Here is a 15148-nt window from a genome sequence, read left to right as displayed (position 1 = left end):
AGGTGGGCATAGGAAGCGGGCTTTTCAAGGGGCAGAAGATGTAAGGCTGTGAGGACCAACTACTACATTAGGGATAGGCTCAAGCTTCCTCTGGGCCTTGATAACTGAAATCCTTCTTGCTTTTGTCCTCTTCCCCCTCAAGCTTGCTCCAGGCTCTGAATTCCGTATGAGCACAGGCGCTCCTCTCTGCTACCTTTCCTGCTCTTCTTCTCTTCCTCTTGAACAAGGCACTGTGGCAGACAGTCAGTGCTCACTATATGTCCTATGTCTTGTCTCGTTAGGTTGAGGCCAATGCCCTGTGAGCAGAAGTGACACAGGTGGCTTCCACACGGAGGTAATAAAGAGCCAGGATCTTATGGTAGGAATATAAATTGGTGTAGTTACTCTGGAAAACACTATGGAAACTCTTTAAGAAATGAAAAATAGAACTACCATATGATCCAGCAATCCCACTGCTGGGTATATATCTGAAGGAAACGAAATCAGTATCTCAAAGAGATACCTGCCCTCCCATGTTCATTGCAGCATTACTCACAATAACTAAGACATGGAAACAACTTAAGTGTTCATCAAGAGACGAATGGATAAAGATGTGGTCTATATTTATATCTATAGTTACACAAAAGGTAATTATTTAAGACGATAGATGTATTAATTAACCTGATTGTGGTAATCATTTCACATACGATTTTATCTGTCAACTATGACTTAATAAAACTGGGGTCTACCTTCCATCCCTTCCATCATTCTCTACTTCCTCTGCCTTGTGTCGAGGGAGGGCACAGCTACAAGACGGGGGTGTGACTTGCACTGGGCTTTATGTAACTGAGATATCAAGCCTTTATTGTGTTGACCCCTGGGACGCGGGGGTTTAGTCTGGGATGGCGGCATGGTTTGGCCCATCCTGACTAGTATGGGGACCATGCTCGCTGCTTCACTCTCTCACCACTCACCTGTTCCTCGATCCCGTGTAATCTTGTGTCCACTCTCACTGCCCAGCTCCTCTCAGAATTTACCAGTGACCTCATCCGTAATCACCTACCTACTGCTGAGTTGCCTCGTGTGCTTGAAACTGTCCTTCCTCACTTAAATCTTCACGTCATTATTTTAAATTTAAAAAGTAATACATTCTTATTTTAAGGAACTCTCCCCTTACCTTCCTTAATTTCCTGTTTTCTGTTCTGCTTGCTTTTTCTCTTACTCTTCTAAAGGCAGATGTACCCCCTCCACCCCCAAATCTACCTCTGGCCCTCTTCTCCTCGCCCCGCTCCTTCCACCCCTAACCTCCCTCGTAGCCTTGATATTCTCATCCACACTCTAGCTATTTGCATGAGATTGCGTTCCTAACCGTCAACTCCAGGCCAATGTCTCCAGCCTCTCTTGACGTCTGCCTGGTGCTTCAGCCAACTTCAGGAGATGAAAAATGTCATTCCCTGCTGACATTTTTAACTCAAAGTTTTAAAAATTAATCATAATTGCTGCTACCTACTGAGCTATCACCATTACTAAGCACTGGGCCAAGTCCTTCCTGTGTGTTATCCTGTTTCACGCCCACGTGCTGACGAGTTAGGGTCAGTGCTATTACTATTACATTGAAATTTCATGAGGTTAAGCAACCTGGCCAAGGTTAAGTAACCTTGCCAAGGTTATACTGCTAGAAAGTGGCAGATCTAGGACTCAAACTCAGAGCTGGTTGACTCCAGAGCTCTTAACTTGTACGCTGCTTGTAGCCGATACTCTCTGCATTGGCCATCGCTCTTAATTGTAAGCAACAGAAGCTGGCTGCGATGGAGTCGAGCAGGAAAAAGTTTATTTAAATATTGGGTAGTTCACAGAATGATTGTGAGGATGGAACACGAGGCTCAAAGTAAAGAGGCGGGATGCTCTAGCTCCCCTCTGAACTAATGGTTTTGGTGAGATGATGCCTTTACCCTGGCCAAAGAGAGAAAGCTGCGTGTCCCTTGCTTCCTGCACCACCAGCTCTCTATTCCAAGCCCATGTGGCTCTTTCTGATCCTGTATCCAGTTCCCAGGCTCCAGAAGCAAGGGGAGGTTGGGAAGCCAGCATCCAGCATATCTGTACCCTATGATGGGAAGCTGTCCTCATTCCCACCCAAAACTCACAAAGTGGCAATTCTCCAGACTTGGAAAGGGAATTCAATGCTGACACAATAGCACCTCACCATTCTATTTCCTTATTGCCCTCATTTTATGTTCAAACATGTGAGCAAGTTGAATTTATTTAAGTTTATTGTCATTGTTATTTTTTTGAGCAAGTTGAATTTTAACTGGATTATTTTCAAAAGTTTTGAAATATTTGGTTCTCCCTTTGGCCCTTTTTTCTCTTTAGAAATTCCTTTCAAAGCAGTGACATATTAATTACTGGCCTCTATATAAACAGGGTGTGTGGTAGGTAGAATAGTGGCCTCTCAAAGATGTCCACATCCTAATCGTTGGAATCTGGGAATTACCTTACATGGCCAAAGGGACTTTGTAGATGTGATCAACTTAAGTGTCCTGAGATGGGAGAGTGTCCTGGATTATCTGGATGGGCCTGATGTATCGCAAGGTTCTTAGAAGGGAAGGAGGGAGGCAGGTAAGTGGAAGTCAGAGACATGTGATGACTGAAGCAGAGGTTGGAGTGATGCTATTGCTGGCTGGGGCCATGAGCCGAGGGAGCTGGAAAAGGCCAGGAAACGGGTTCTTCCCTAGAGCCTCCAGAAGCAGTGCAAGCCCTGCTGACCCCTTGCGTTTCACCCAGTAAAACCCATTTGGACTTCTGACCTACAGAACTATAAGATAATAAGTTTGTGTTGTTTTAAAGCCACTAAATTTGTAGTAACTTGTTACAGTAACATTAAGGTCCAGAATGTACCACAAATGAGTAAAGTGGGCTGTAAGTAAAAATGCAAAAACATTTTAATGAAATATGTGGTTCTTTTGGCCTATCTTTCATTTTTCCCATTTTGATAGAGAGAGGCATGCAAAAATGTGTAATTTTCCTCCTAATTTTATCTGTAAGAAAAACAGCAGTAGAAGCATGGTGATAAATGGCAACTTACACGTAACTTTACGGCAGGTGGAAAGGGGAGGGTGGTAGAGACTGTGGTGAACTGGACAGTGAATGAGCTGCTGAATGTGGATCTGCTGAAGCCAATTGTTACCTCGTAGAGTTTGGATCTGATGTTTCCAGCATTTCTAATTTAACTCGGATACAGTTTTTTGGGTTGTCTTACAAAAAAACAATTTAAACAAACTCTATCTTCAGGCAGAGGCTTGCTGTCCTCAAAAATCTCATTTGTCACCTGTTCTTGTCACCACCTCAGATATGTTTTCCAATGTATGTTTTTCTTTCCTTTGGTTTTGCAATCTTTTGTGCATAGAGTGGCAAACGTTCTGTACTTGTGTCCACCCTTGTTCTACTCCTACCCGACACACACGATTGCATCAGGAGAATGATGAGATTTCACTGCTCTGTCACTGTCCCTGTCTCTCTTTTTAAAAGCAATTTACAAAGCAAAAGCTGGAAGTCTTTGGAAAGTCAGGTTTTCAAAAGTGATGTACTGCCTAAGACATTCTCCACGCAAGGACAATATTCAAGGAGCTCTACAAGCACTCGATCCATTAGTCAAACAAATATTTACTGAGCATCTCGGAGGAAGAGACTGTGGTGGGTGCTGGGAGGACTACACACGATAGAAGACAGCAGCTCCGTGAGAACGTGCCCCCCCTACTGAGGGGACTGCACGTCTTAGGCAGCGACTGCCTGACCTGATACTTCTTGGGGGCCTGAGACACAATGTGAATCTCCGTGTCAGCAAGGTATTTGCCCAGACAGCTGAGCAAATCTGGTGTTTACATCTCTTTCGCATTCTTCTGGTTTGTGTTTACCCTGCAGGACTGGTAAACACTAAGTGCAGGACTCTGAGGGACTGGAGCAAACTCCAGTTGTGGCCAAATCCCCACCTGCATCTGTGCACTGGTATCAACTCGACAGGTGAGCCCACCCTCTCTGTGGTTATGCGGACTGACCAGGTGGGCACTATACTTTCCTGGTGCCTTAGGTTCCCAAACTGGTGAGAGTGTGCTGAGGGCAACGGCATTGGACAGTGTCTGTATTTTCATTTCCAGTCTGTTCTGCTCAGTTCCCGTGGTGCCTGGATCCATGCTACATGCATATGGACCTGAGGTTAATGTTAGAGGAAAATAATAATTGTTATTATAGGGAATATGCATTGAGTACTTTGTGTCAGGCACTACGCCAAGCTATTTATATTGATTCTCTCATTTTATTTTCACAACTGCCTACGATAGTTATTGTTTTTATCCCCCATTTTACAAACAAGAAAAATGAGCTTCAAGTCACACTTCTGCTTAGTAGCGGAGTCAAGATTTGAACCCAGGAATCCATTCATCTTGTGCATACCATCTGGGTGAGAACTCTGTTTAATTAAACTTATAGCACTAGATTTCAAGGAATCCTAATATGGTTTTTGAAAACAAGCATGCCTTAATTTGTTCAATCAATATGGTCCTGAAAAATTGAATAGAAAAAGTATGTATAAGCATCCTAAGGGCACGGGACATGTCTTTGTAACATCTGCAGTATTTAGCACTGTGCCTTGCACAGATAAGACCTGAAATGAACATTTGTTAAATGAATAGGTGAATGAATGAAACAATTGTAGAAGTCAATTTACTGAAGTAAATGTACTTGATAAGACCAGTGTTTGAAGTGACCCGCAGAGTTACTGAACAGAGTATCTAGGTTGATCAGGTTTATTAAAGTTTCTAAACCCGCTATAAGTAGGCATTAGTGCATAGAAATAAGACTGGTGGGATGTTTCAAAAATGGACTTTCACTTTCTTCTTGTACTCTTCTGTATTGTTACGTTTTAGAAACTGAGGATGCATTGGTCTTAGTCTGGGTCCCGCTCATGAAGAAGGACTTGGTGTAGTTGATATGGAACATGATCCCAGGCAGAGGGGTGAGGGAGCAAGGAGATAGAGAGGGGGAGGGGGAAAGCCCACGTTGGGGTGTTTAAGGGCTGCGGGGATGTTCTCGCGGTGGGGACTTGCTTGAAGGCCGGGAGATGGGAGCAGTAATCTCCTGCTTTGTAGTCCTTGTTGACAGGAACTTCCCCACCTTTCCGGACTCTACTTTCAAGGGCCCAACGAACCTCTGCAGATCAGAAAAGGCCCCAAGCCTGAAGGCAGAAAGAGGCGTGGCCCACACTTGAGGTGGGGCCCTGTGAGCACCAGGGGAGTCTAAGCTTCCAGAACTGCCCACCACAGCTGAGCTAAGATCAGAGGTGGGGGGCATGAAGTGGGAGGCGTCTGCTATGGTATGATTTTCAAACACTAATAAAACCATAACAAAAGATAAACAACAGAAGACATTTTCACGAAGCAAAAAATTGTTCTCTGATTTGACTTCGCAAGTCTGGACTTTGACAGATGAGGTTATTTTCACTGAGGTCCTGATGTGCTTGGTGTTGCAGACCAGGCTCTTGGGAAGCAGACTCAAAGGCAGAGCTACGGTGCTGCAAGTGTACTGGGAACCACTCTGGGATCCACACCTGTAAGGGAGGTAGGACTGGGCACAGAGAGAAGCTGAGCTGTGATGCAGCCACAGGAAGCCTTGAGCCAATTCCATACGGAGCTCTGAAGCTGGCATGGCCCTGCAGAGTTGTCCTGAGTTGGTCCCGGAGGTCAGGACTTTATACATGACCATCCTGTAGTCACTGGATGCCGGATGCATAGGGAGGGAACACACCCTTGAGTGAGGCAGCTGAAGGCAACTCCAGGAGAGGGCTTGGAGCTGAGGCTGGCCAACCGTGGTAATAGGGGTCTGGGCGGTGCCGCATAGTGAATGCTGCATGAGGCTGTTAGCAAACTTGCCTTTGAACATCTGGACCCAATAGATAACATTGAAAAATTCAAACCCAAGGAAAAAAAAAAGCAAAACTGCATTCAACAACAACTCTCCCCCCTCGCTGTGGCAGGCCAAACTGAAATGATACGAGAAATAGGACAAGTCTGTTTCCTCATACGTCAAATGAAGACTTTGGACTAGACCAGGAATTACAAACTGGTGGCCCACGTGTCAAATCTGACTGAAAAGTCTGTTTTATTTGCATGGCTAGTTTTTCAAATCCAGATTTCTGGCTTCTCTTGAAAATTTGGAGGACCTGGCACATTTGGGCCCATACTCTTCATGGCAAGTTCCAGCTGGAGTGGAGTAGCAGGTGCCCCCTTTAACCTCTGTCCCCTCCAGCCTACTTCAGCCACTTACGTCACCACCTGAGCTCTGTCACCATTTGAGTTCGTGAACTCCGATCTCTGAGGTTCTGCCCAGCTCTGATGAGCTGTGGTTCTGTGTGAATCATCTTGCATACTGCTGAAATGGGTATTTGAATTCCTGATAACATCATGACATCTAGAAAGCTTTGTCTTCCTAGTCAAATATGCATCTCTCCCTGGAGATTCTCTTTGGGCAAGTGAGGCCATTTCTTTGTAGTCTAGCTTTCTGGCTTTGTAAGTGAGAATCACAGTGACCCTGGTCTTGAACATGGGCATGGAGCAAAATGCTTTTGATGGTTGTAGCAGGGGCTGTGTGGGATTTTCTAGCCACTAGAATATTTTTTAAGGCTTAGTGATTCCCAAATCTGGCTGAAATCTCAGAATTAACTGGGCCGTTTTTAAAACAGGAATTTTCAGGTTCTTCCAGGCCCCTCTGATTCAGTAGATCTGGGTTCAGTAGATGGGTGCCAAGAATCTTTATTTTTAATTGGTTTCTCAAGTGATCTTGGTGTGCAACCAGATTTAGGAAGCGTATTGGTTCCTCCTAATTGGTCCTTATATTTTGTGCCTAGCTCATGCATTGTAAACTTTTGAGCTCCAAATGCACAGGGATCCTTTCTTAGTCATCTATAATTTTATCCATCTTCACCCTTAGTGCTAACACCTGGCACAGTGCCCTGCAAACCCTATGTGCTCAATGAATGTCTAGTGAATGAAGGATTGAATGAATAAGTGAACATTTTTGAATAGCATTCTTTTTAGGAGGTAAAGAGCACATACCTCCAAAGTCATATGTTGAAGATCATTTGATTTAGAGAATTTATTTTATAAATATGGTGTCAAGCCAGAGAGGGTAAGAGTCCTAGCTTTATCTTGGGAGGTTTTCGCCTTGGGGATGTTAAGAAATAAATGATTCCTTCTAAAGAGAACTTATGCTTTTCATCAAAAGATAGATGATTCACCCACCCAACGCAGTATATGTGAGTTATTTGTACAATATTTCAAAGACAGAAAATTGACTCAATAGAAAAGGAAACTTTCTAAATTATGATGAAGTTTTGCCTTGAAATATAAACCTTGAAAGAATAAGACCAGGAAGTTCTTTCATACTAGGAGATAGATGCAGTGATCCAAATTTAATTTATTGCGCTATGATTTATTTATCAGGTGCTCTGCTTCCAAAGAGTTCAAAAAGCCTATGTCTGCAGAGGGAAGGTGTGGCGATTCCTGCAGTTAATTTGGGTTTTGAAAGAGGACAACCCAGAAAATTTTGGCTCGAAGAAAGTCTCGGAGTTGTTTGGCTGTTTACACAGTCTGTCCTTCTTAGAGTCCCTTTGCCTTACCTCCAATTTCTGGGGTTGGGGTCCTTCTGGAGGGGCCCACAGGCTTCGGAAAGACTGTGAATGTTGTTGAGGTGGAGAATTTGATTAGCCTGAACTTGATTGGCTGTTCCTCTGTCTAGAATGCAGGGGATTAGAAATAGTGTTTTCTCAAGCGCTCGGGAGTCTACTTTAGGTCAATGTTAAATGAGTTACTTAGCACTATTAATGATTTCTATCTTGAACTCAATTAGACTGTTTATAAAATATGTTCTTTGCATCACTGGCACCTGCACTTTGTTTTTTGTTTTCTTCTTCTTAAAAATTAAGATTATAATGCAATAAACTATTCAAATTAATGTTGTACAAACAAAGAAGCTAATGGTGCTGAAAGTAAACCAACCATTGGTGGCTTGGTGGTAGCGCCATGCAATAGCTTATAATGTTCACTGTCCTCTGTCTCCCCACCCCTATATGGCTCCTCCCCACTTCTCTCTCCCTACTGGTAACCACTAGTCTGTTCTCTATATCTGTGAGTCTACTTCTTTTTTGTTATTTTTCAATAGTTTTTGTATTTTTTAGATTCCACATATAAGTGATATCATACAGTATTTGTCTTTCTTTGTCTGACTTATTTCACTTAGCATAATGCCCTCCAAGTCCATCCATGTTGCTGCAAATGATAAAATTTCATGATTTTTTTCTGGCTGAGTAGTTTCCATTGTATACATACACCACGTCTTCTTTATCCATTCATCTGTTGATGGACGCTTAGGTTGCTTCCATATCTCAGTGATTGTATAAATGCCTTTTTAAGCATACTTTTTAGTATATCAAACACTCAGGAAAATACAATATACAAGATACATGCACCCCTGCTATAAACATTGGGGTGCATGTATCTTTTCGAATTAGTGTTTCTGTGGGGTTTTTTTGATATATATCTGGGAGTGGGATTGCTGGACTATATGGTAGCTCTATTTTTAGTTTTTTGAGACACCTCCATACTCTTTTCCACAGTGGCTGCACCAATTTACATTCCCACTAACAGTGCACAGGGGTCCCCTTTACTCCACATCTTCGCCAAATTTTGTTATTTGTGTTCTTTTTGATGATCGCCATTCAAGAATCGGGGACATTTTATACTTTAAGCATTATGACGGTGATCAAAGAGTAATTCTCAGCAGGAAAGTAGCAGTATAGGAAGTCCGACACCGTGATGCTCAAAGGCTTTCAGCTTCCATTAAAAGCTTATCTTTGCCACTACTGTCTTGGTTGTCCCTGGGAGATACTTATTAAGGACTCACTTGTAAAATAAGCTAATCAGCTGTGATGGTTTTCCTCTGAATATGGCAGTCCATTAAGTTGGTAAAAAGAAAACTTTACAAGAAGAATGATATAATTTACACTAGAAGCTCACTTTCAACAGTTAACTGCCCAGGTAACATTTCAGAGAAATCAGGTAGAGATATGCTATAGCACACACTAAAAATCACTCCAATTGCTCTTTATCCAGCTGAGACATTCTCTGACCATTGAATTCCGCCTAGAATTCATACCTTCTTCTCTGCAAATTAACAAGTCACATTAAAACATACTGATGATGTTTTTTTTTAAGACTTTTTAAAAAAAATTATTTATTTATTTATTTTTGGCTGTGTTCGGTCTTCGTTTCTGTGCGAGGGCTTTCTCTAGTTGTGGTGAGCGGGGACCACTCTCCATCGCGGTACGCGGGCCTCTCACTGTCGCGGCCTCTCTTGTTGCGGAGCACAGGCTCCAGACGCGCAGGCTCAGTAGTTGTGGCTCACAGGCCTAGTTGCTCCGCGGTATGTGGGATCTTCCCAGACCAGGGCTCGAACCCGTGCCCCCTGCATTGGCAGGCAGATTCTCAACCACTGCGCCATCAGGGAAGCCCCTGATGATGTTTTGACTGGTGTCAAACAGAAGAATACCAAAGGAATTCCAAAAAGTGAAAGATGGGATGAGATAATCTCTTGGTTTTTTCAGGAGATGTCTGTAAGACTCTATCATTTTACTTTGTATCCTAGGATTTTGCGAAATAGGATAAAATTGAGATATGATAACAAAGCGACACTAGTAGTAACAAAAAGACACTTTTCATTTGGATATTTGGATGTTTTATAATTCAGAGCAGGAGTTACCAGTCTTGGGGCTTCCCTGGCGGTCCAGTGGTTAAGTCTCCACACTTCTGCTGCAGGGGGCGTGGGTTTGATCCCTGGTTGGGGAACTAAGATCCCACATGCCGTGTGGTGCTGCCAAAAACTTTAAAAAAAAAGAGTTATGAGTCTTTCCATTTCAGTTTTTTTTGTTTTGTTTATTTGTCTCTTTTGGGCTCAGATTTATTTAATTTATTTATTGCTTTGAATTTTATTTTATTTAGTTTTTTATGCAGCAGGTTCTTATTAGTCATCCATTTTATACACATCAGTGTATACGTGTCAGTCCCAGTCTCCCAATTCATCCCACCCCCCACCCCCCACCGCCACTTTCCGCCTTAGTGTCCATATGTTTGTTCTGTACATCTGTGTCTCAATTTCTGCCTTGCACACTGGTTCATCTGTGCCATTTTTCTAGTTTCCACATATATGCGTTAATATACAATATTTGTTTTTCTCTTTCTGACTTACTTCACTCTGTATGACAGTCTCTAGATGCATTCACATCTCTACAGATGACCCAGTTTCCTTCCTTTTTATGGCTGAGTAATATTCCATTGTGTATATATACCATATCTTTTTTATCCATTTGTCTGTCGATGGGCATTTAGGTTGCTTCCATGACCTGGCTATTGTAAATAGTGCTGCAGTGAACATTGGGGTGCATGTCTTTTTGAATTACGGTTTTCTCTGGGTATATGCCCAATAGTGGGATTGCTGGGTCATATGGTAATTCTATTTTTAGGTTTTTTTTTTTGCGGTACGCGGGGCCCTCACTGCTGTGGTCTCTCCCATTGCGGAGGACAGGCTCTCGACATGCAGGCTCAGCGGCCATGGCTCACAGGCCCAGCCGCTCCGCGGCATGTGGGATCTACCTGGACTGGGGCACGAACCCATGTCCCCTGCATCAGCAGGTGGACTCTCAACACTGCACCCCCAGGGAAGCCCTATTTTTAGTTTTTTAAGGAACCTCCATACTGTTCTCCATAGTGGCTGTATAGATTTACATTCCCACCAGCAGTGCAAGAGGGTTACCATTTCTCCACACCCTCTCCAGCATTTGTTGTTTGTAGATTTTCTGATGATGGCCATTATGACTGGTGTGAGATGATAACCTCATTGTAGTTTTGATTTGCATTTCTCTAATAATTAGTGATGTTGAGCAGCTTTTCATGTCCTTCTTGGCTGTCTGTATGTCTTCTTTGGAGAAATGTCTATTTAGGTCTTCTGCCCATTTTTGGATTGGGTTGTTTGTTCTTTTGATATTGAGCTGCATCAGCTGTTTATATATTTTGGAGATTAATCCTTTGTCTGTTGATTCATTTGCAAGTATTTTCTCCCATTCTGAGGGTTATCTTTTCGTCTTGTTTATGGTTTCCTTTGCTGTGCAAATGCTTTGAAGTTTTATTAGGGCCCATTTGTTTATTTTTATTTCCATTACTCTAGGAGGTAGATCCAAAAAAATCTTGCTGTGATTTTGGTCAAAGAGTGTTCTTCCTATGTTTTCCTGTGAGAGTTTTATAGTTTCCGCTCTTACATTTAGGTCTTTAATCCATTATGAGTTTATTTTTGTGTATGGTGTTAGGGAGTGTTCATTCTTTAAAATGAGGCTGTCCAGTTTTCCCAGCACTACTTAGAGAAGAGACTGTCTTTTCTCCATTGTATAACCTTGCCTCCTTTGTCATAGATTAGTTGACCATAGGTGCGTGGGTTTATCTCTGGGCTTTCTATCCTGTTCCATTGATCTATATTTCTGTTTTTGTGCCAGTACCATATTGTCTTGATTACTGTAGCTTTGTAGTATCATCTGAAGTTAGGGAGTCTGATTCCTCCAGCTACTTTTTTTTCCCCTGAAGACTGCTTTGGCTATTCGGGGTCTTTAGTGTCTCCATACAAATTTTAAGATTTTTTGTTCTTGTTCTGTAAAAAATGCCATTGGTAATTTGATAGGGATTGCATTGAATCTGTCGATTGCTTTGGGTAGTATCGTCATTTTCACAATATTAATTCTTCCAATCCAAGAACATGGTATATCTCTCCATCTGTTTGTATCATCTTTAACTTCTTTCAACAGTTTTCTGCATACAGGTCTTTTGTCTCCCTAGATAGGTTTATTCCTAGGTATTGTATTCTTTTTGTTGCAGTGGTAAATGGGAGTGCTTCCTTAATTTCTCTTTCAGATTTTCCATCATTAGTATATAGGAATGCAAGGGATTTCTGTGCATTAATTTTGTATCCTGCAACTTTACCAGAATAGCTCTAGTAGTTTTTTTTTTTTTTTTTTTTGATTAGCTCTAGTAGTTTTCTGGTGGCGTCTTTAGGATTCTCTATGTATGGTATCATGTCATCTGCAAACAGTGACAGATTTACTTCTTTTCTAATTTGGATTACTTTTATTGCTTTTTCTTCTCTGATTACCGAGGCTAGAACTTCCAAAACTATGTTGAATAATAGTGGCAAGAGTGGACATCTTTGTCTTGTTCTTGATCTTGAAGGAAATGCTTTCAGTTTTTCACCATTGAGAATGATGCTTGCTGTGGGTTTGTCGTATATGACCTTTATTATGTTGAGGTAGGTTCCCTCTGTGCCCACTTTCTGGAGAGTTTTTATCATAAATGGGTGGTGAACTTTGTCGAAAGCTTTTTCTGCATCTATTGAGATGATCATATGGTTTTTATTCTTCAATTTGTTAATATGGTGTATCACATTGATTGATTTGTGTATATTGAAGAATCCTTGCATCCCTGGGATAAATCTCACTTGATCATGGTGTATGATCCTTTTAATGTGTTGTTGGGTTCTGTTTGCTAGTATTTTGTTGAGGATTTTTGCATCTGTATTCATCAGTGATATTGGTCTGTAATTTTCTTTTCTTGTTGTATCTTTGGTTTTGGTATCAGGGTGATGGTGGCCGCATAGAATGAGTTTGGGAGTGTTCCTTCCTCTGCAAATTTTTGGAAGAGTTTGAGAAATATAGGTGTTAGCTCTTCTCTAAATGTTTGGTAGAATTCACCTGTGAAGCCATCTGGTCCTGGGCTTTTGTTTGTTGGAAGATTTTTGATCACAGTTTCAACTTCATTACCTGTGATTGGGCTGATCATATTTTCTATTTCTTCCTGGTTCAGTTTTGGAAGGTTACACCTTTCTAAGAATTTGTCCATTTCTTCCAGGTTGTCCATTTTATTATTCATAGAGTTGCTTGTAGTAGTCTCTTAGGATGGTTTGTATTTCTCCAGTGTCTGTTGTAACGTCTCCTTTTTCATTTCTAATTTTATTGATTTGAGTCCTCTCCCTCTTTTACTTGATGAGTCTGGCTAATGGTTTATCAATTTTGTTTGTCTTCTCAAAGAACCAGCTTTTAGTTTTATTGATCTTTGCTATTGTTTCCTTTGTTTCTATTTCATTAATTTATGCTCTGATCTTATTGATTTCTTTCTTTCTGCTAACTTTGGATTTTGTTTGTTCTTCTTTCTCAAGTTCCTTTAGGTGTAAGGTTATATTGTTTATTTGAGATTTTTCTTGTTTCTTGAGGTAGGATTGTATTGCTATAAACTTCCCTCTTAGAACTGCTTTTGCTGCATCCCACAGGTTTTGGGTCGTTGTTGTTTCATTGTCATTTGTCTCTAGGTATTGTTTGATTTCTTCTTTGATTTCTTCAGTGATCTCTTGGTTATTTAGTAACATATTGTTTAACCTCCATGTTATGTGTTTTTTACTTTTTTTCCCTGTAATTGATTTCTAACCTCATAGCAATGTGGTCAGAAAAGATGCTTGATATGATTTCAATTTTCTTAAATTTAATGAGGCTTGATTTGTGACCCAAGTTGTGATCTCTCCTGGAGAATGTTCTGTGCGCACTTGAGAAGAAAGTGTAATCTGCTGTTTTTGGATGGAATGTCCTATAAATATCAATTAAATCTCTCTGGTCTATTGTGTCATTTAAAGCTGTGTTTCCTTATTAATTTGCTGTTTAGATGATCTGTCCATTGGTGTAAGTGAGGTGTTAAAGTCCCCCACTATTATTGTGTTACTGTCAATTTCCTCTTATAGCTGTTAGCAGTTGCCTTATGTATTGAGGTGCTCCTATGTTGGGTGCATATATATTTATAATTGTTATATCTTCTTCTTGGATTGATCCCTTGATCATTATGTAGTGTCCTTTCTTGTCTCTTGTAACATTCTTTATTTTAAAGTCTATTTTGTCTGATATGAGAATTGCTACTCCAGCTTTCCTTTGATTTCCATTTGCATGGAATATCTTTCTCCATCCCCTCACTTTCAGTCTGTTTGTGTCCCTAGGTCAGAAGTGGGTCTCTTGTAGACAGCATATATACAGGTCTTGTTTTTGTATCCATTCAGTGACCCTGTGTCTTTTGGTTGGAGCATTTAATCCATTTACATTTAAGGTAATTATTGATATGTATGTTCCTTTTACTATTTCCTTAATTGTTTTGGTTTCTTTTTATAGGTCCTTTTCTTCTCTTGTTAGAGAAGTTCCTTTAGCATTTGTGGTAGAGCTGGTTTGGTGGTGCTGAATTTTCTTAGCTTTTGCTTGTCTGTAAAGCTTTTGATTTCTCTATCGAATCTGAGTGAGATCCTTGCTGGGTAGAGTAATCTTGGTTGTAGGTTCTTCCCTTTCATCACTTTGAATATGTCATGCCACTACCTTCTGGCTTGTAGAGTTTCTGCTGAGAAATCAGCTGTTAACCTTATGGGAGTTCCCTTGTATGTTATTTGTCATTTTTCCCTTGCTGCTTTCAATAATTTTTCTTTGTCTTTAATTTTTGCCAATTTGATTACTATGTGTCTCAGCATCTTTCTTCTTGGGTTTATCCTGTATGGGACTCTCTGCACTTCCTGGACTTTGGTGGCTATTTCCTTTCCCATGTTAGGGAAGTTTTCGACTATAATCTCTTCAAATATCTTCTCTGGTCCTTTCTCTCTCTCTTCTCCTTCTGGGACCCCTGTAATGCGAATGTTGGTGCGTTTAATGTTGTCCAAGAGGTCTCTTTGGCTGTCTTCATTTCTTTTCATTCTTTTTTTCTTTATTCTGTTCCGCAACAGTGAATTCCACTATTCTGCCTTCCAGGTCACTTATCTGTTCTTCTGCCTCAGTTATTCTGCTATTGATTCCTTCTAGTGTATTTTTCATTTCAGTTATTGTATTGTTCATCTCTGTTTGTTTGTTCTTTAATTCTTCTAGGTCTTCGTTAAACATTTCTTGCCTCTTCTCGATCTTTGCCTCCATTCTTTTTCCGAGGTCCTGGATCATCTTCACTATCATTATTCTGAATTCTTTTTCTGGAAGGTTGCCTATCTCCACTTCATTTAGTTGTTTTTCTGGGGTTTT

This window comes from Monodon monoceros, unplaced genomic scaffold (genome assembly GCF_005190385.1).
Source record: "Monodon monoceros isolate NGI ecotype Baffin Bay Population unplaced genomic scaffold, NGI_Narwhal_1 Super_Scaffold_21, whole genome shotgun sequence".
Classification (NCBI taxonomy): Eukaryota; Metazoa; Chordata; class Mammalia; order Artiodactyla; family Monodontidae; genus Monodon; species Monodon monoceros.
This window is presented reverse-complemented; position numbering follows the sequence as displayed.